This window comes from Nerophis lumbriciformis, linkage group LG29, assembly GCF_033978685.3.
Source record: "Nerophis lumbriciformis linkage group LG29, RoL_Nlum_v2.1, whole genome shotgun sequence".
Lineage (NCBI taxonomy): Eukaryota > Metazoa > Chordata > Actinopteri > Syngnathiformes > Syngnathidae > Nerophis > Nerophis lumbriciformis.
Window position 1 is genome coordinate 1,502,712 of NC_084576.2, and position 19,789 is coordinate 1,522,500.

A 19,789-nucleotide genomic window follows, 5' to 3' on the forward strand; every position below is an offset into this window, starting at 1 on the left:
TCAGTAAGTCAATAAATACTGAACACATAAATAATCATTATCCATTTTTTTTTTCAAAGAGGTTCAAGATGTTTATCATAATTCTTCTTCTTTGTACTTTGTGAACACTTGTTGTTTGAACGGTCTCTTAAACGTAATCATATAAGTTGTTACTAAACATGCGGTATAGGGTGGACGAGAAATATCGGACGAATAATTATTGGGCCAATATGAGGAATTATGAGGTCAGGTCGTTAAATCCGATTACCGTATTTTTCGGACTATAAGTCGCAGTTTTTCCTCATAGTTTGGCCGGGGGTGCGACTTATACTCAGGAACGACTTATGTGTGAAATTATTAACACATTACCGTAAAATATCAAATAATATAATTTAGCTCATTCACGTAAGAGACTAGACGTATAAGATTTCCTGGGATTTAGCGATTAGGAGTGACAGATTGTTTGGTAAACGTATAGCATGTTCTATATGTTATAGTTATTTGAATGACTCTTACCATAATATGTTACGTTAACATACCAGTTGGTTATTTATGCCTCATATAACGTACACTTATTCAGCCTGTTGTTCACTATTCTTTATTTATTTTAAATTGCCTTTCAAATGTCTATTCTTGGTGTTGGCTTTTATCAAATACATTTACCCAAAAAATGCGACTCCAGTGCGACTTACCGTATTTTTCGGAGTATAAGTAGCACCGGAGTATAAGTCGCACCTGCCAAAAATGCATAATAAAAAACAAAAAAAACATAAATCGCTCTGGAGCCCGGCCAAACTATGAAAAAAAACTGCGACTTATAGTCCGAAAAATACGGTATATATGTTTTTTTCCTTCTTTATTATGCATTTTCGGCGGGTGCGACTTATACTACGGTGCGACTTATACTCCGAAAAATACGGTACAACTGTCCCATGTTATATGCTATTTTATTCTTATCAGTCACAGAGCAGGAAGGGGCGAGGAATACTTTTGCGGTAAAATTTAATTCAATTCTCATTAATTTGTTGACATTTTCATGCGCCGTTTTATGCAGCATGTGAATTTGGGGCCCTACACAGATATGCGTGATTTGTGTATAAGGAAGTGCCAAGCTAACCTTAGAGGAACATCTCATTTAAAACGTACAACACTTAAGACCTTTAGCATATCAGTATGTGAATGTGACTTATACTCCAGTGCGACTTATATATGTTTTTTTCCTTCTTTATTATGCATTTTCGGCCGGTGCGACTTATACTCCGGAGCGACTTATACTCCGAAAAATACGGTACATTAACCTTAACCGAAAGAATAAAATAAAACATTCAAAGGAGGCAGGGTGACCTTTACTGTGCAGCGAGTAGGTTAGGGTGAGCAAATGAAGTGCTCCTTTTCTCCTACCTGAGCGGCCGTGAACTTCCCCCGAGCTCAATGTAAACAAACATGGCGTCGATGGTGTGGGACTTCTTCCCTGTTTCAGAGGAAGACTTTTCCGTGGTATTTTGGATTTGTTATTTTCCTGTGTTTTGTATAATTTCCTGTCCCGGTGTTCTTATTTTGGTTCTACTTCCCGTTGGAACCCTTGTTTTGCTTTCTGTTTCGATTCCTACCAGCGCACCCCGTTTCTATTTCTAATAAAGTTTATTTGGGTTCACCTGTTGATTTATTGCCTTTTTGTCAGTGTACTCTGCGGCACTAGCCTTTTGTTTTTCTCGTTGTTTTGCTCTCTACGAAAATAATTAAATTCTTCGGCCTGCAAGCCGCCTTCTGACCCTGCATTCTGGGGTGAGGCGCCACCGTGGCAAAACCTTTTGGGAGGAAGGAAAAAAACATTTGCTTTTCAACACATCAAACCTTATCAGCCAGCTAAAATGCCAGCATTGCTATGACAGTGTTTTTAAAGCCTACGAAGACGCCTGCTCTGCTAAAATTGATTGATTGCTGTTCCAAAGCCAACCGCTCCAAAAAATGTGTGCACAAACTACAATTACATTTAAATTTAAATAATAGGAGATATAAATAAGTTATTGGTGTCAGCTTGAAAAATATATGTAATGTGTACAGGTTGGGAATCTTTGGGCACCTCATGATTTGATTCGATTCCGATTCTTGGGGTGATTATTCCTTTCAGAATCGCAATTTTGATTAATCACAATTGTATTAATTGATATATAAATTTGGTAACACATTCACCATCAATTAGTTGCTTATTAACATGCAAATTAGTAACATATAGGCGCTTAATTAGTCATTATTAAGTACTTATTAATGCCTTTTTCTGCATGGCCTTATTATACAATCAGTAAGCCATTAACTAAGAGTCTTCCCTCAATAACCTCAGAATTATTGCTTATTAGTAACCCTAACCCTATATATGTTCCCCTAGTGTCCGAATAACTCTAAATTAAGTATTTGTTACTTTAATAAGCAACTAATTAATGGTGAATATGTTCCCCATACTAAAGTGTTACCATAAATTTTAATAAAGCCTTTTCAAAACAGGGTACAAGTTACAAAAGCTCCTCTGAGCTGCTGACGTACAACATCTACGCGCAGTGTTGACCAATGTTCCCTCTAATTTTTCATGTGTGTGAGCAAACGCAAAAACTCCCTGAGCATTCAGTGGAGCCCATGTACGTGCACACTGTGGATACACCAGCAGCACACCTGTCCCAAATCTGACTAAATAACAAGTTCAATCTCCATCCATCCATCCATTTTCTACCGCTTGTCCCTTTCGGGGTCGCATTCGGGCGGAAGGCGGGCTGCACCCTGGACAAGTCCCCACCTCATCACAGGGCCAACACAGATAGACAGACAACATTCTCTTATTATTATAATCAAATGACAGCAGTCATTTCCATGAGATGATTTTCTAATATAAGTGTTTAGGCCCACTTACAATGACAATAACAACAAATATTGTTTTTCATGAACTGTGTACTTGTATTGTTTGTCTGGGTGGAGGTCCTGCTTTGGAAATAAGTTGTACCCCTTTCAGACATTGCATTTAGTTCCCATTAAAACATTCACATGTTGCACAATGAGATGTAAGCAGGGGATCATGTGTACATTCCTGCAACTTCCTGTTTGTAAAAAATATATTTTTATTAGTATTTATTTAATATACTAACAGCATTTCATGATTAATATTTATAATTTAAGATTCCTAATAAATGACACTAGAATAAGCACACATTTGATTGGTGAATCATAGTGTAACAACCTGGTATTACACTTTATGTGTGGTGTTGGAGGTGGCCGACTTTTTGTGTGGCTGTAAACGCATCACTGGCTATGTGCCATATGTGTTGGCGCAAGTGAGAAAGAGCGAGCGGCTGCTGTTGATATAACAAAGTTGCTTTTGGTCTGGTTTGTACTGCAGAAAATGACCAGTTTTGCTAGATATCATTTTTTTTACTAATGTTATGGCCGACAATAAAGAGTTTTGCTCAGTAAAGTGATGGATGGAATTCATGTCCTCAAAGCGTCTCGACAGACGTTACAATATTTGAACAATGATGATGAAAACTGTTTTCTCTGTCGTGTCCGTGTGTCGAAAATTGTTTTGCGCTTATTTTTTTATTTGATTTTGTGCGTGGCATAGATTCGCCGTGCGCAGAGGACGCTTGAGCAGTGCGCAATTGCACAGGCGCGCACCTTAGAGGGAACATTGGTGTTGACCTAAAAAAAAAACTTTATAAAAATGTATATTTCCCCTTTTATTTACAAAAATCACAGAATGTTATTCAATCTAATAAAAGAAAAGACCAACTTTAACCCAATCCCAGCTTTAAAATACTCAAAACAGAAATGTACAAAGCAATTGAGAAGACATACAAATACAATACCTAATAAATCCTGTGCTAAAATTAGGGAAAACAACAGTTAATGAAAACAACAGTATCAATAATAATAATAACAATAATAATGTGATGAGGTGGCGACTTGTCCAGGGTGTACCCCGCCTTCCGCCCGATTGTAGCTGAGATAGGCTCCAGCGCCCCCCGCGACCCCAAAGGGAATAAGCGGTAGAAAATGGATGGATGGATGTAAAAAATATCTGTTTGATGTTTTTTTAATAAAAAAATGGATTCTTTAAAAAAAATCAATTTAAAATCAATTTAGAATTGGAATATATAAAAATGGCGATTTAAATATGAAACATTTTTTTTGTAACCCTTTTATGCGTCTCTAATGTACAGCATTGCGTCCCCCTGTCATGTATATTTGTGTCAGTACAATACAGTTAAAATGAGCATATGTCCAACAATTACCGGTAGTCATGATTAAGTAATGTGAAAATTGCAATTAAACGGATTAAAATCTTTCATCATTTGTTTTAGAATTCAGACAAATCGCAGGTCAGGCGAGGTCATATTTTGATCTTAAATGGCTCACTGTATTAAATGAGACCAAACCAACTTTCCTTACCTGTCGGTACCTGTTTTTGTTTAATTGGGATCTGCATAGGTCCCGAAAATTTGAACTCAAACCATGGCCGAGATATTTATATAAAAAAAAATATTGCCTTCCTTCATACTTCCTTTAAACAGAACGTTTGGAATTTTCCCTGATTGTGACTCCAGCAGATATCTCCATATTTGGTAGAAATTCACCCAAAGTGCTTTGTAGTCCTAAAGCTGTCGTCAATACGTTCCTTCTTTTTCTCTATCCTCTTGTTGTGGGGCAGACTGGCTCATACATGCACATGCATCCTCCGCTGTTGCCATTTTTAAAACAAAGTAGCGTTTGGTTCTAAATTAATCTGTCAGTAAACTCGGTATGGAAGCGCTAAAAACTACAACACGGATGACAGGGAAAAGTGGAGACACGTAAATAAGACCGGCCATAAAACGGTCAGACAGGGTCAGAAAGCGTAAAAAAAAAAAAAATCTATGAAAATGTTTACCAAAGAACCACCATTACATGTTATGTAGACCACAAGGAAGTCTTTTAAAGGGGAACATTATCACCAGACCTATGTAAGCGTCAATATATACCTTGATGTTGCAGAAAAAAGACCTTTTTTTTTTTAACCGATTTCCGAACTCTAAATGGGTGAATTTTGGCGATTTAAACGCCTTTCTAATATTCGCTCTCGGAGCGATGACGTCACAACGTGACGCCACATCAGGAAGCAATCCGCCATTTTCTCAAACACCGAGTCAAATCAGCTCTGTTATTTTCTGTTTTTTCGACTGTTTTCCGTACCTTGGAGACATCATGCCTCGTCGGTGTGTTGTCGGAGGGTGAAACAACACGAACAGGGACGGATTCAAGTTGCACCAGTGGCCCAAAGATGCGAAAGTGGCAAGAAATTGGACGTTTGTTCCGCACACTTTACCCACGAAAGCTATGCTACGACAGAGATGGCAAGAATGTGTGGATATCCTGCGACACTCAAAGCAGATGCATTTCCAACGATGAAGTCAAAGAAATCTGCCGCCAGACCCCCATTGAATCTGCCGGAGTGTGTGAGCAATTCAGGGACAAAGGACCTCGGTAGCACGGCAAGCAATGGCGGCAGTTTGTTCCCGCAGACGAGCGAGCTAAACCCCCTGGATGTCTTGGCTCACACCGTCCCGAAGATGATCAAGATAAGAATATCGACCCTAGCTTCCCTGGCCTGCTGACATGAGGGTATGTCTACAGAATATATTAATTGATGAAAATTGGGCTGTCTGCACTCTCAAAGTGCATGTTGTTGCCAAATGTATTTCTTATGCTGTAAACCTAGTTTATAGTTGTTAGTTTCCTTTAATGCCAAACAAACACATACCAATCGTTGGTTAGAAGGCGATCGCCCAATTCGTCCTCGCTTTCTCCCGTGTCGCTGGCTGTCGGTTTCGCTTGCATACGGTTCAAACCGATATGGCTCAATAGCTTCAGTTTCTTCTTCAATTTTGTTTTCGCTACCTGCCTCCACACTACAACCATCCGTTTCAATACATGCGTAATCTGTTGAATCGCTTAAGCCGCTGAAATCCGAGTCTGAATCCGAGCTAATGTCGCTATAGCCTGCTGTTCTTTTCGCCATGTTTGTTTGTGTTGGCTTCACTATGTGACGTCACAGGAAAATGGACGGGTGGTTAAAATCAGGCACTTTGAAGCTTTTTTTAGGGATATTGCGTGATGGGTAAAATTTTGAAAAAAACTTCGAAAAATATAATAAGCCACCGGGAACTGATTTTTAATGGTTTTAACCATTCTGAAATTGTGATAATGTTCCCCTTTAAATGACCCCTTTGAATAATTTGCAGTATTTTTCAAATTTCGAATGCACTACCAACCTGATTAGACCTGATAAGTTCGAAGGAGGAAGATATGACAAAGTATTATCTGCTCGTAGATGCTACCTGGTGGTTGTCTGAGCAAACTGCAGTTAGTCCTCGATAGTCCCACTCCTTAATGCCTCAGTCACACGCAGGATTCTCAGAAGAATGAGGCCAAATTACAACCTTACCTACTGAACGGTGTCACTCTATCCCGAGGCATGTCTTGTTTGCAGAGAGGCTATTAGATAACAGTGACCAGAGAGCGAATTAGCCCCATTAGCATAGTAAAGCGGAGCATCCCGGAATGCTCCATGATATCACATCCCAGCGGCAGAAGAGGGTGTGGGCTGTTAAACGAAGCCCGCCCGTAGGCTGAAGCCGTTAATCAAGACCTGCTCTTGCACTTGTGACAAGGAGCGCACAACAACAAGCTCAACCGCTAACGACAAGGCGGTGCTGTATGCGACACATTATACCACGACCCCTCAGTGGGGTCAAGTGTCAGTGAAGGCACTGGCAAATAGACCTTTATTATTAAACCTGCAACAAGTGGGACAGGTGCGAAGGGGTAAAAAAAGGTTTTTTTTGCAAACACACCCTTAGATGCACACGTGCAAACACACCAATAAAACAAATAGCTTGTTTGGAGGAGTCACTGCGCCATGAGAGATATCTCAGCAACTTGGCTCGGTTCCACATCCACGGTCGTTTCCCACATCATGGCAGAGTGCAGGACTGGGAATAAACACAGCAGCCCGCTGTGCTCCCAGAATGCATGTTTGCAGAGTTCCCATCAGAGAGTACACAGTAATAGGACTCCCTGAAGGCCCGTCTTTAACCTTTAGGTTACAAGTGGCTGGCCACTCCGCAGCTCAGCCGCGGAAAATTAACCCTTTCCTCAGACATCGCTTTTTTTCGTGAGAGACTCATGTGACATAAGGCGGGCAAATGAGACGACGAGTTCTTCTTTTTGTGGTTATTTGAATAGTTTGACGCAAATAGCTGCAGACAAAACTAAACACCGGTTGATGCGAGTCTTAAAGCGCAAGCGCTAACTCGTGTTGCCATGGCAATAACTTTCATGTGACAAGCGAGTGTAATGGTGGCGATGCTCTTTTTTTGGCTTCCACAGGCAACATCATCCGGTTTCCCGTTCTTAAGACTGTAGTAACAAGTAGAACGATATGTACACCTCAGTTGTGGTTGAATCGAGGCTAAAAAAGGCCAAGAGATCTGAAATCATCTGTTCCAGGGTCAAACTGTGGCATTTCAACATGAGTCACAGAAGACATACAAGTGTAGTCAGGTAGTATTCAGGCTTTCTCATGACACATGTTTATGTTGTGATAAGTTTGGTAATAAACAACATTTATAAGATCTATTTAAAATTTAACCCTGGGGTTTTTGATTGATTGATTGAAACTTTTATTAGTAGATTGCACAGTGAAGTACATATTCCGTACAATTGACCACTAAATGGTAACACCCCAATAAGTTTTTCAACTTGTTTAAGTCGGGGTCCACTTAAATTGATTCATGATACAGATATATACTATTTTCATAATACAGTCATCACACAAGATAATCATCACAGTATATAAATTGAATTATTTACATTATTTACAATCCGGGGTGTGGGATATGAAGGAGGGGGGGGTTAAGTTTGGTTGGTATCAACACTTCAGTCATCAACAATTGCATCATCAGAGAAATGGACATTGAAACAGTGTAGGTCTGACTTGGTAGGATATGTACAGCAAGTATTGGACACAGAGAGAGAGATCAGAAATTATAAGAAAAAGTGACTACATTTGATTATTTACAATCCGAAGCGGTATGATGAGGAAGGGAGGGTGTTAGTTTAGGGTTGAAGTTGCCTGGAGGTGTTGTTTTAATGCGGTTTTGAAGGAGGATAGAAATGCTCTTTCTTTTACACCTGTTGGGAGCGCATTCCACATTGATGTGGCATAGAAGGAGAATGAGTTAAGACCTTTTATAGATCGGAATCTGGGTTTAACGTGGTTAGTGGAGCTCCCCCTGGTGTTGTGGTTATGGCGGTCATTTACGTTATGGAAGTAGTTTGACATGTACTTCGGTATCAGGGAGGTGTAGCGGATTTTATAGACAAGGCTCAGTGCAAGTTGTTTTACTCTGTCCTCCACTCTGAGCCAGCCCACTTTGGAGAAGTGGGTAGGAGTGAGGTGTGATCTGGGGTGGAGGTTTAGAAGTAATCTGACTAGCTTGTTCTGGTATGTTTAGAGTCTAGATTTGAGGGTTTTGGAGGTGAGTACCAGGAGGTGCATGCGTAATCGAAAAAGGGTTGAACGAGAGTTCCCGCCAGAATCTTCATGGTGCTTTTGTTGACCAGAGAGGAGATTATATAGAGAAGATAATGATAATGATAAATGTGATAAAACTTCTGAGTCTCATTTGCAAGTATGCATTCATTTCAGTTTGTCTTAGGAATGTTTCCCTAGCCAGGAAGTAGTCTTTGCCATTAAGATAAGATTGCCAGTCTTGTCTTTTGTTGAGTCCTACAAAGTGTTTATACTGTAAGCACTGTACTTATTACACATCAGCTGACTGATTGTAAGGTGCATCTTAGTTTAGGTTGCATTAACACATTTGGAAGTGTTAAAATCGTCATGTTATAACTGATAATGCTAATCAGTAGCAGTGGAACCTCGATTAACGAACCCCCTCATTACAACTTTTGCATACAACGTACCGCTTTGCGAATCACAGACCAGATAGAAATACGGTTTGTTTTACGAAACCTGTCTCCTTGTTTCATCCACCCATTGTGTGCCTGCAGGCAGCCAGTATCAACAGAGCAGTCCGTGGAGCAGTGCTGCCATTAGCTGCTGCTCTAATTGCAACTTTGTGTGCTTTTTAAGTGCTTCTTACAGCAATTTTGTAGTTTTGCACGCTCAAAGAAAGCAATGGACAAGCGATGTGTGCCTGAAAACTTTCAGGAAGTATCCACAGCATTGTCGACAATGCTTCCTTCTTCCCCCCGCTGCAGGCAAAAAAGATTACCAACAAGGCAAAGTTGTTTATTTTTTTTATTCTTAATCATTGTTGCGACTTAGCTCTTAAAATTAAGTAGTTTTGTGATTTCAAGCTAAGTGCACCACCGGGCTAGTGACATATTGACAGTGTGTGTGTGTGTGTGTGCTGCATGGGAAGGACAGTTCAGCTCTTTGTTGTTTTGGCTTTGTTATTAAATAAAAAGTTGATCCATCACCCTCTTGTTAGGTTTTTTTCTTTTTATATACAGTCCAGTGGAACCTCGATTTATAAACTTAATTAACCCAAACATATATATATACATAAATATATATACATATATACATTAGGGGTGTAACGGTACGTGTATTTGTATTGAACCATTTCGGTACGGGGGTTCCGGTTCGGTTCGGAGGTGTACTGAACGACTACACATGCTAGCAGCGACCGGGCTAGGACAACATGTAAAAGCCAGAGCCGAAAGACCCTCCTGCCTCGTTAAGATCTCCCGTTTGGGAACACTTTGGCTGCGCGATACAACAATGGAGGACGGAGGTCTGCCGACATTGTTCAGCAGCTGCTTCTGACAACACGTCAAACATGTGTTGCACCTTTCCTGCTTCCGGCTCCCAGACCGTAGTCGAGGAGCGCAGGGGAGACACTCCTCCAGGGCCGATGTATTCTCGGGGGCAACACCCTTCACGCTACCCGGCAGTGGGTCTCCACAGCTCCGGACTCCAGGGTAAATGACGAGTCCGGCGATTTACAAATCGTGGCTTTATTGAGGTCTTGCACACAGCCAATCCAACAAAACACTTGCCACTCCCCGCACTCACGCTACCGCTCCCTCACCTCGCTCGCCCACACACTCACCTCACATGCTGTCACATATTAAAGGGCCACACACGCACACATACGCTACTCTCATAACACGTGCTAACCCATTTGAAGCGTCACCACCGCATTCAAGCAGCCTCTCCTCGGCGAGTCAGGCAGGGCTAAAGCAATAACAAACGTTTTTATAGCAGCAGATATAAGTCCATATTGCATTAAAAACTAGATTTTGACCCACTTCTATGGTGGAAGAACAATGAGACCATATATCCTCCTGTTAATCTGAGGCTGAATTGACTTGAAACGGTTTAATGTTGCACTTTTTATATGTAGAAGAAAAGTTTTGTCATTGTATTTAATCTGAGCAACAACTTGAGACAGTTTAATGTTGATTAACGTGGACCCCGACTTAAACAAGTTGAAAAACGTATTGGGGTGTTACCATTTAGTCGAGGCTTGAACCAGTTTTTCATGTTTCGTATTGGGAACGCTGCTTCACTATATCAACTTTTCGGTTTACGAACCATGTTCAAGAACCACTTGGGTTTGTAAAACTAGGTTCCACTGTACATAGGTATGGCGGCAGCAGATGTGATGAATCACCGTACCATTTAGTTCTTTTTAATCCTGTAGACACGTGTGCAACAAGTTATATCCCAGCGTTAAGCGCAACACACATACAGCACAAGCAAATATTAATAGTACATATTCAGCAGACTTGATCCAGAGCAGTGCTTCAAAAGGAGCCTCTCAGTATTCCATCTAAAAAGTGACTCAAGGCAGGAATCCCCGCTCAAGTAACCTGTGCCATGCCATACGTTTCCACCAAGCCTGTATTTTCCAGCACTGATATAGCAGGCGGCGTGCTTCGCCAACCAGCCAAAGCGTTTGTGACAGCATCACACAGGCGGCTCATTGTGGAGGCCGCCAACATCCAGAATGCAACTGCCAGCTGTTTTCTTTGTGGATACCAGCAAAGGAAAACAGCAGCCAGGGTCAGCACAGGCAGGCTTTTCTCCCGCAAGCAGACAACAACGCTCCATCCACGGGGAACTCAAACAAAAAGTCTCCGTCACATCGTTATCCCAACACCCTCTAGTGGAGTCATCTGCCATTCCCAAATACTCAAGAAGGCTCCGGCGGGCTCGCCGAGCATTCGAGGGTAGTTTGCGAGACTTATCTGCAAAGTTCATGCACGGCAGCCTTTTGAGAGGAACGCCAGGCTGTCTTCGGTTCTCTATAGAAGATGTCAGGAAGGCCCAGTCTTCTCTTTTTTAACAAAAGCACACAGAAAGCGCACACCTCTGCCAAGGATGTGTTGTGAAATCAATGATGCAGCATCCTAAAAACTAAAAAGGGGGGGGGGGGCTATCTAATTTCTTCTAGATACAAGGGAAGAATGTCTTTTTTTTATTTATAAAAAAAACAATAAGGTTACATTTTTTTTTTTTTTAATCAGTTAGATTGTTCTGTTTGTGTAGAAACGTAATTATGTAAACCTACTACATTATATCTTCCTAAGGGGAAAACAGCTGTCCATCATAATAATCATAACTAACCTTTTCAATCTGGTTTCAGGGCAAATCACTCTACAGAGACAGCCCTCGCAAAAATGACCAATGATCTACTGCTAACGATGGATTCTGATGCGTCATCTATGTTGCTGCTTCTTGATCTTAGCGCTGCTTTCGATACCGTCGATCATAACATTTTATTAGAGCGTATCAAAACACGTATTGGTATGTCAGACTTAGCCTTGTCGTGGTTTAACTCTTATCTTACTGACAGGATGCAATGCGTCTCCCATAATAATGTGACCTCGGACTATGTTAAGGTAACGTGCGGAGTTCCTCAGGGTTCGGTTCTTGGCCCTGCACTCTTTAGTATTTACATGCTGCCGCTAGGCGACATCATACGCAAATACGGTGTTAGCTTTCATTGTTATGCTGATGACACCCAACTCTACATGCCCCTAAAGCTGACCAACACGCCGGATTGTAGTCAGCTGGAGGCGTGTCTTAATGAAATTAAACAATGGATGTCCGCTAACTTCTTGCAACTCAACGCCAAGAAAACGGAAATGCTGATTATCGGTCCTGCTAAACACCGACATTTATTTAATAATACCACCTTAACATTTGACAACCAAACAATTACACAAGGCGAATCAGTAAAGAATCTGGGTATTATCTTCCACCCAACTCTCTCCTTTGAATCACACATTAAGAGTGTTACTAAAACGGCCTTCTTTCATCTCCGTAATATCGCTAAAATTCGTTCTATTTTATCCACTAGCGACGCTGAGATCATTATTCATGCGTTCGTTACGTCTCGTCTCGACTACTGTAACGTATTATTTTCGGGTCTCCCTATGTCTAGCATTAAAAACTTACAGTTGGTACAAAATGCGGCTGCTAGACTTTTGACAAGAACAAGAAAGTTTGATCATATTACGCCTATACTGGCTCACCTGCACTGGCTTCCTGTGCACTTAAGAAGTGACTTTAAGGTTTTACTACTTACGTATAAAATACTACACGGTCTAGCTCCGTCCTATCTTGTCGATTGCATTGTACCATATGTCCCGGCAAGAAATCTGCCTTCAAAGAACTCCGGCTTATTAGTGATTCCCAGAGCCCAAAAAAAGTCTGCGGGCTATAGAGCGTTTTCTATTGGGGCTCCAGTACTATGGAATGCCCTCCCGGTAACAATTAGAGATGCTACCTCAGTAGAAGCATTTAAGTCCCATCTTAAAACTCATTTGTATACTCTAGCCTTTAAATAGCCCCCCTGTTAGACCAGTTGATCTGCCGTTTCTTTTCTTTTCTCCTCTGCTCCCCTTTTCCTTGAGGGGGGGGGGCACAGGTCCGGTGGCCATGGATGAAGTGCTGGCTGTCCAGAGTCGGGACCCGGGGTGGACCGCTCGCCTGTGCATCGGCTGGGAACATCTCTGCGCTGCTGACCCGTCTCCGCTCGGGATGGTGTCCTGCTGGCCCCACTATGGACTGGACTCTTACTATTATGTTGGATCCACTATGGACTGGACTCTCACAATATTATGTCAGACCCACTCGACATCCATTGCTTTCGGTCTCCCCTAGAGGGGGGGGGTTACCCACATATGCGGTCCTCTCCAAGGTTTCTCATAGTCATTCACATCGACGTCCCACTGGGGTGAGTTTTTCCTTGCCCGTATGTGGGCTTTGTACCGAGGATGTCGTTGTGGCTTGTGCAGCCCTTTGAGACACTTGTGATTTAGGGCTATATAAATAAAGATTGATTGATTGATTGATTGATTTCCGTTAATAAATGTGCACCTTGACCACATCAGCATCAGTGGAGTCCACAATAAGGTTTACTCAATACATTATATTGAACCATTAGTCTGCAAACTCACTGGTGTCACAGTCAAACAAATCCTCCAACATCGTTCCTTGTAATACATTCTTAAATATTGTTCCTTAGCCAAAACCAACATAAAAACAACTTAACAGATGCTTTCGGGAAGGTGAGCTCCAAACAGGTAACCAGAACTGAATTAATGATTAAAACGCACACTTTTAATGAAGTCTACGTCCTATCGTGTCCACTTAAGTACTTACATTCTTGGCCAGCCGTGGACCCCAAACTCCCTTTTTCCGTCTCCAAACAGCTTCCCTCCAAGAGAACAATCCACAGAAGGCGGCGGTGTTTATTTGCTCAATGACAGTTGTGACTGAGCAGGTCCACGCACTCCTCGCGTCTCTTCTCTTCTCTTCCACGGAGTGTGAACGAGCCGCCGTTTACAAACAACTCTTTGAAAGGAACGACGGTTCAGCTCGTCCAAGAGCACACATGTGCTGGCTCTTTGAAGTGAAGGAGCCATGTTTTGTTTTTGGCCTCTTCCCCCTTTTTTTTTTTTTTTTTTTTTTTTTGTCTGTTAAAGCCGCACGTGATTGGTCAAAAGGAGCAAAAAGGGGAGGGGCCGGAACAGGAAGAAGGTACAGGAATATAAGTTAAAAAAGTTAAAGTGCACACTAGGTGTGGTGAGATTTGTCATCTGCATTCGACCCATCCCCTTGATCACCCTCTGGGAGGTGAGGGGAGCAGTGAGCAGCAGCGGTGGCCGCGCCCGGGAATCATTTTGGTGATTTAACCCCCAATTCCAACCCTTGATGCTGAGTGCCAAGCAGGGAGGTAACGGGTCCCATTATTATAGTTTTTGGTATGACTCGGCCGGGGTTTGAACTCACAACCTACCGACCTCAGGGCGGACACTCTAACCACTAGGCCACTGAGTAAGTGGGGTAAATAATCGATTTGCATCACAATTCGGACATGCACGATTATAGAATTGATTAGTAAACATCAATAATCGATAATCGATGTATTTATTGTTAATAGACTAATTGCAGACAGTTCTAAAATGTGTCTGACTGCAGCGAGCCAGAGGTGGGACCAAGTCATTGTTTTGCAAGTCACAAGTCTTTGCCCTCAAGTCCGAGTCAAGTCCCGAGTCAAGACAGGCAAGCCCCGAGTCAAGTCCAAAGTCAAGACTGGAAAGTCTCAAGTCAAGTCCTAAGTCCTGCATTTTGAGTTTCGAGTCCTTTCAAGTCCTTTTAACCACAGACTAATATATTAACACAGATTGTGTCTGCTTTTCAAACGCTGTATTTATTTATTAAAACAAGTGCATTTTAAATTGCAGGAAAGAAAATTGTGCTGACATTGCACTTTATAATAGCACTATTAACCAGTCATTTTAAACATTAACTCATTCCTTTACAGAACAAACACATTGAAAAATAAAGTGCAAATGTACTTATTTGTACAAAAGTGTTAACATTGAAAAAACATGACATATACGTGAACATAACAAAAAAGTTGTACTTTTTATATGTCAGGGCCCTATGCTGCATTGCATTTGCAAAAGACCAAATTAGCCAAGAGTCTGTCAGTCATTTGTGCACGATGGGGGCGTAGTATGATGCCACCATGGCTGAAAACTCGCTCCACTGGAGCACTGGAGGCAGGCACTGCCAAGACTCTCATGGCCACTCGGAACAGTGAAGGAAGAGTCTTCATGTTCAATGCCCAGAACAAAAGGGGGGAGAGAGTTGTTTTGGGTTGGTGCACTACTTGTAAGTGTATCTTGTGTTTTTTATGTTGATTTAATTAAAAAAAGAAAGAAAAAAAAAATTATTTCTTGTGCGGCCCGATACCAATCGATCCACGGACCAGTACCGGGCCGCGGCCCGGTGGTTGGGGACCACTGAGGTAAACAACCAACAGTATGTCAGAAAGCTAGCTAAAACGGTACACATATTCATAATATAGTATACATTTTAACTGACCTTTATTTGACTATTTTTGTCTTTTTTTAGGTGGCTAAAATACGCGGTGCTGCTGACCGCCGTCTAACGTTACGTGTGATATGTTGACTAACGTAACCCTGCTTAAAAAAAATCACTGAACAAAAAGTATGAATAAGGTAGTGAACTGCAACAGATTCCCGTGTTTGCAATAACGTTAGCAGTGAGTTTACAGCCTCACTGATTTAACTACACAGCAAATAAAAGTCACGTTACTTAGCCAATAAACGTTATCTTACATTCAAAATTTACCGTTCTTTGTGCAACTTCAAATGCCGGACGAAGTTGGAAGTTGTTGCCTCTCCATCAGTAATTTTCGCATACTGCAAACCGTTTTGTGTTGACCACCTCGTAATTTCTATACCCAAACAAATTTATTTTAGGTATCATTTTTTGTTCACTGGCGTGTGGTTTGGACATGTCTTCTTCGTTGGTTGTCCTGCAATTTGATTGGATGAATGCTGTGTGATGAAAACAAAGTAGATCTAATTTGATTGGCTGTTGTACTGAGAGCACACCAGCTGACACACGCAACGCTGATAGACAAGTACACAATGAAAAATACGGAGCGCTCCCGAATAACTTTTTCATCTTTGGGTTTTGGGGAAAGTAGCAAGTCATGTCAAGTCATGTCAATTCAAAAGGCTCAAGTCCAAGTGAAGTCACAAGTCATTGATGTTAAAGTCTAAGTCGAGTTGCAAGTCTTTTTACATTTTGTCAAGTCGAGTCTAAAGTCATCAAATTCATGACTCGAGTCTGACTCGAGTCCAAGTCATGTGACTCGAGTCCACACCTCTGCAGCGAGCCACCTAACCGAGAGATCTGACCATGCATTTCCTTTGTTATCGGGCACTTATGGTCCATTTGGAAACAATTAAGGTATAAACATTTACAAAAAAATTACTGTGTATATAACTAATTTCACAACGTATATATCTGCGACTTATAGTCCGGTGTGGCTAATATATTGAAAAATACTTTTTTCTTCTACAAATTAGTAGGTGCGGCTTATATTACGGTGCACTGTATAGTCTGAAAAATACTGTAGTTTTTGCCTCAATCTGTTCCATTCTGAGCATATAAATAAAGCTGTATAAATAATAAACATTACCTATATTAATATTTGTACTTAAGAAATCCATTCTAGATGTATTTTGTTAATAAAACCTGCATCTAAAGGGGCTGTTTGGGAGCAGAAAGAGTCATAGATATTTGTTTTAGGGAGCCGAGCCAAATGAAACGGCTCCCTTGAAAAAGCTGAAATTCCCTTTCTGGCCAGTCAACAGACTGGAGCTACGAGAGGAGGCCACGCCTCCATCCAGCATGAGCCTCTCATTTTTGACTGCTACTGACAGGATGCATGCTTTGGATGCATGGATTGAAAATATGTTTTTTTTTTGTATTTTTATGTGACCTTGTTGTTTTTATCTTATTTATTTAGCTTATGGGTTAGCCAACTCCTATACTGCTTTTGAGATTTCTCTGGAATATAAAATGCATGACCAATAACAAGTATTATTATTATCATTATTAGGGATGTCCGATAATGGTTTTTTGCCGATATTCCGATATTGTCCAACTCTTTAATTACCGATACCGATATCAACCGATTTATACAGTCGGGGAATTAACACATTATTATGCCTAATTTGGACAACCAGGTATGGTGAAGATAAGGTACTTTAAAAAAATAATAATAAAATAAAATAAGATAAATAAATTAAACATTTTCTTGAATAAAAAAGAAAGTAAAACAATATAAAAACAGTTACATAGAAACTAGTAATTAATGAAAATGAGTAAAATTAACTGTTAAAGGTTAGTACTATTAGTGGACCAGCAGCACGCACAATCATGTGTGCTTACGGACTGTATCCCTTGCAGACTGTATTGATATATATTGATATATAATGTAGGAACCACAATATTATTCCCATGGCACAAAATAACACGGTTCAAAGTCTTATTGACTGCCTGCACGACATCAAAGTCTGGCTTTCAGCTAACTTCCTGAGCCTAAATGAAGACAAAACAGAAGTTATGTTGTTCGGTCCAAGTCGCTCTCCCTCCCCCAACGTTGACCTCGGCACTCTGACCCCGTATCTCAGCGACTCTGTCACAAACCTGGGGGTAAAGTTTGACTCAGATTTTAAATTCGAAAAACAAATCAGCAGCGTCGTTCAAAAAAGCTTTTATCAATTACGCCAAATAGCGAAAGTGAAACCGCTTTTATCAAGACATGATCTTGAGAAATTAATCCACGCTTTTATCTCGACTCGTCTTGATTACTGTAATGCCCTGTATGTTGGCATTAGCCAGGCCTCCCTCGCCCGCCTGCAGCTCGTACAGAACTCTGCTGCTCGTCTGCTAACACAGACCCGCAGACGTGAGCACATCACCCCTATTTTAGCGTCCCTTCACTGGCTCCCTGTGCGTTACCGAATACATTTTAAACTCCTTTTATTTGTTTTTAAATGTCTAAACAACCTCGCGCCAACCTATCTCTCCGACCTCCTTCAGCCTTACTGCCCCACCCGATCCTTAAGATCAGCCGATCAGCTGCTGTTGACGGTCCCTGACACAAGGCTGAAGCTTAGAGGTGACAGAGCTTTCGCCGTTGCTGCTCCCAAGCTCTGGAACGTCCTACCCCTGAGTGTTAGACAAGCCTCCTCTCTTCCTGTTTTTAAATCTCTCTTAAAAACATACTTTTATTCCATGGCTTTTAACACTGAGTGATATCCATCCTGCAATGGCGCCCCATAATACACCTGCTGTGATCCTGTTTTTATGTTTTTATGTTTTTATTAATTCTATTTTAATTATTTATTTTTTATCATGTTCTGTTTGTGTTGTGTTGTGTTTGCTCGGTACTCGTTTTATCTTTTAACCTGCTCATTGTACAGCACTTTGGCTACCCCTGTGGTAAATTTTAAATGTGCTTTATAAATAAAGTTGATTTGATTTGATTTGATATTAATAACAGAAGGAAACACTTTGTGTGAATGAGTGTAAATGAGGGAGGAAGGTTTTTTGGGTTGGTGCACTAATTGTATGTGTATCTTGTGTTTTTTATGTTGATTTAATTAAAAAAAATTAAAATAAAAAATAAAAATAAAAACGATACCGATAATTAAAAAAACAATACCGATAATTTTCGATATTACATTTTAACGCATTTATCGGCCGATATTATAGGACAATAATAATAATAATAATAATTTATTATTATTATTATTATTATTATTATTGTATTATTATTATTATTATTATTATGTCATACTTTAACAGCTATAATGTAGAGTTTGCTTAGTGCTTAGTTTTGTTATAAACTAAGGTCATCTATTATGCAAATGAGGTTTGAACAACAATATGTTTATTTGTTTAAAATGAACCCCATGAGTTGCTACACAATAGCCACTAATCTTCCTGGGGTCCATCACCCTATGTGTCCCTCCAGCCTGTTTATGAGCACCATATGAGGGGAAATGTTATCTTCCTTACTTGTTTGCTCCACTTTGAAGAGAAAATGCACTGAAATGGTCGGTTTGGGATTTTTTATTTTTTTTTCATGGCGTCATCAACAATAACCATTCTTCTTCAAGGACATAATTAGTAGCCTATGTGCCCGATCTGTGTATACGATCAGGCTTCACTACACATTTTAAAATAAAGCTCGGCAACCAGCAGCTGTAAATCTGATGGTTTTTCTTCAGTGAATAGGCTAAACTAACATGGCGTAGCTGTTAAAATAAAGTGTAATGTTAGCACTTTAGCACACATAGCTATGCCAATGTTGCTAACGTTTGTGTCCTCCTGTGCCAAAGTGACACGTTGCTGTTTGCATTTGTTGGGCACGTGCATAGTTACAGTGTGTATGTAAAAAGCACTGTCTTACCTAATTAGGCATGCGTGGACAAACACAGCTCATCCGAATTAAAGCTACAGACACACAACCTGACGTCTTCCTAGTGGAGCTTAATAAAACGTTTAAAAAACGGTCTAAATCCCAGCATGAAGGCTAGATTCTGGACAACACTCTTCCAATCCACTATTGTGTTTGCACTTGTTGAAAGTAGTGTAATGATGGACTTAATGCTGGTAACACATGAACCAGGTAACATACATTCCTTAATAGTCGATAAATACGTGCAACTTTTAGACTTCAACAAAATGTACTTTACGATGTGTTTGATAGGACACAAGTATTTTGTGTATTTTTAATTCAGACATGAAGAAGAATTCTGCGGCTTGCGGCCAAATCCTGCTGGACAACAGCCGGCTGAAGTTGAAGACACAACAGTGGCAAGGACAACACAGCTGATGTAACACGGTCATGAC

The 19,789-nt window shown here is 40.7% G+C and overlaps 1 protein-coding gene across 2 annotated transcripts in view; it reads right to left on the reverse strand.

Annotated features, from left to right (window-relative positions):
* sema4ba (sema domain, immunoglobulin domain (Ig), transmembrane domain (TM) and short cytoplasmic domain, (semaphorin) 4Ba) overlaps positions 1 to 19,789 on the reverse strand; it is a 226,821-nt gene that overhangs the window by 191,918 nt on the left and 15,114 nt on the right. Inside the window, exon 1 of one of the 2 annotated variants that reach the window (XM_061925237.1) lies at positions 13,703 to 14,551. The exons of the other annotated variant lie outside the window; for it this stretch is intronic. The gene's annotated coding sequence lies outside the window, so the exon portion shown is untranslated. Of the gene's footprint in view, positions 1 to 13,702; positions 14,552 to 19,789 lie in introns of those variants that run through there. 2 annotated transcript variants of the gene reach the window in all.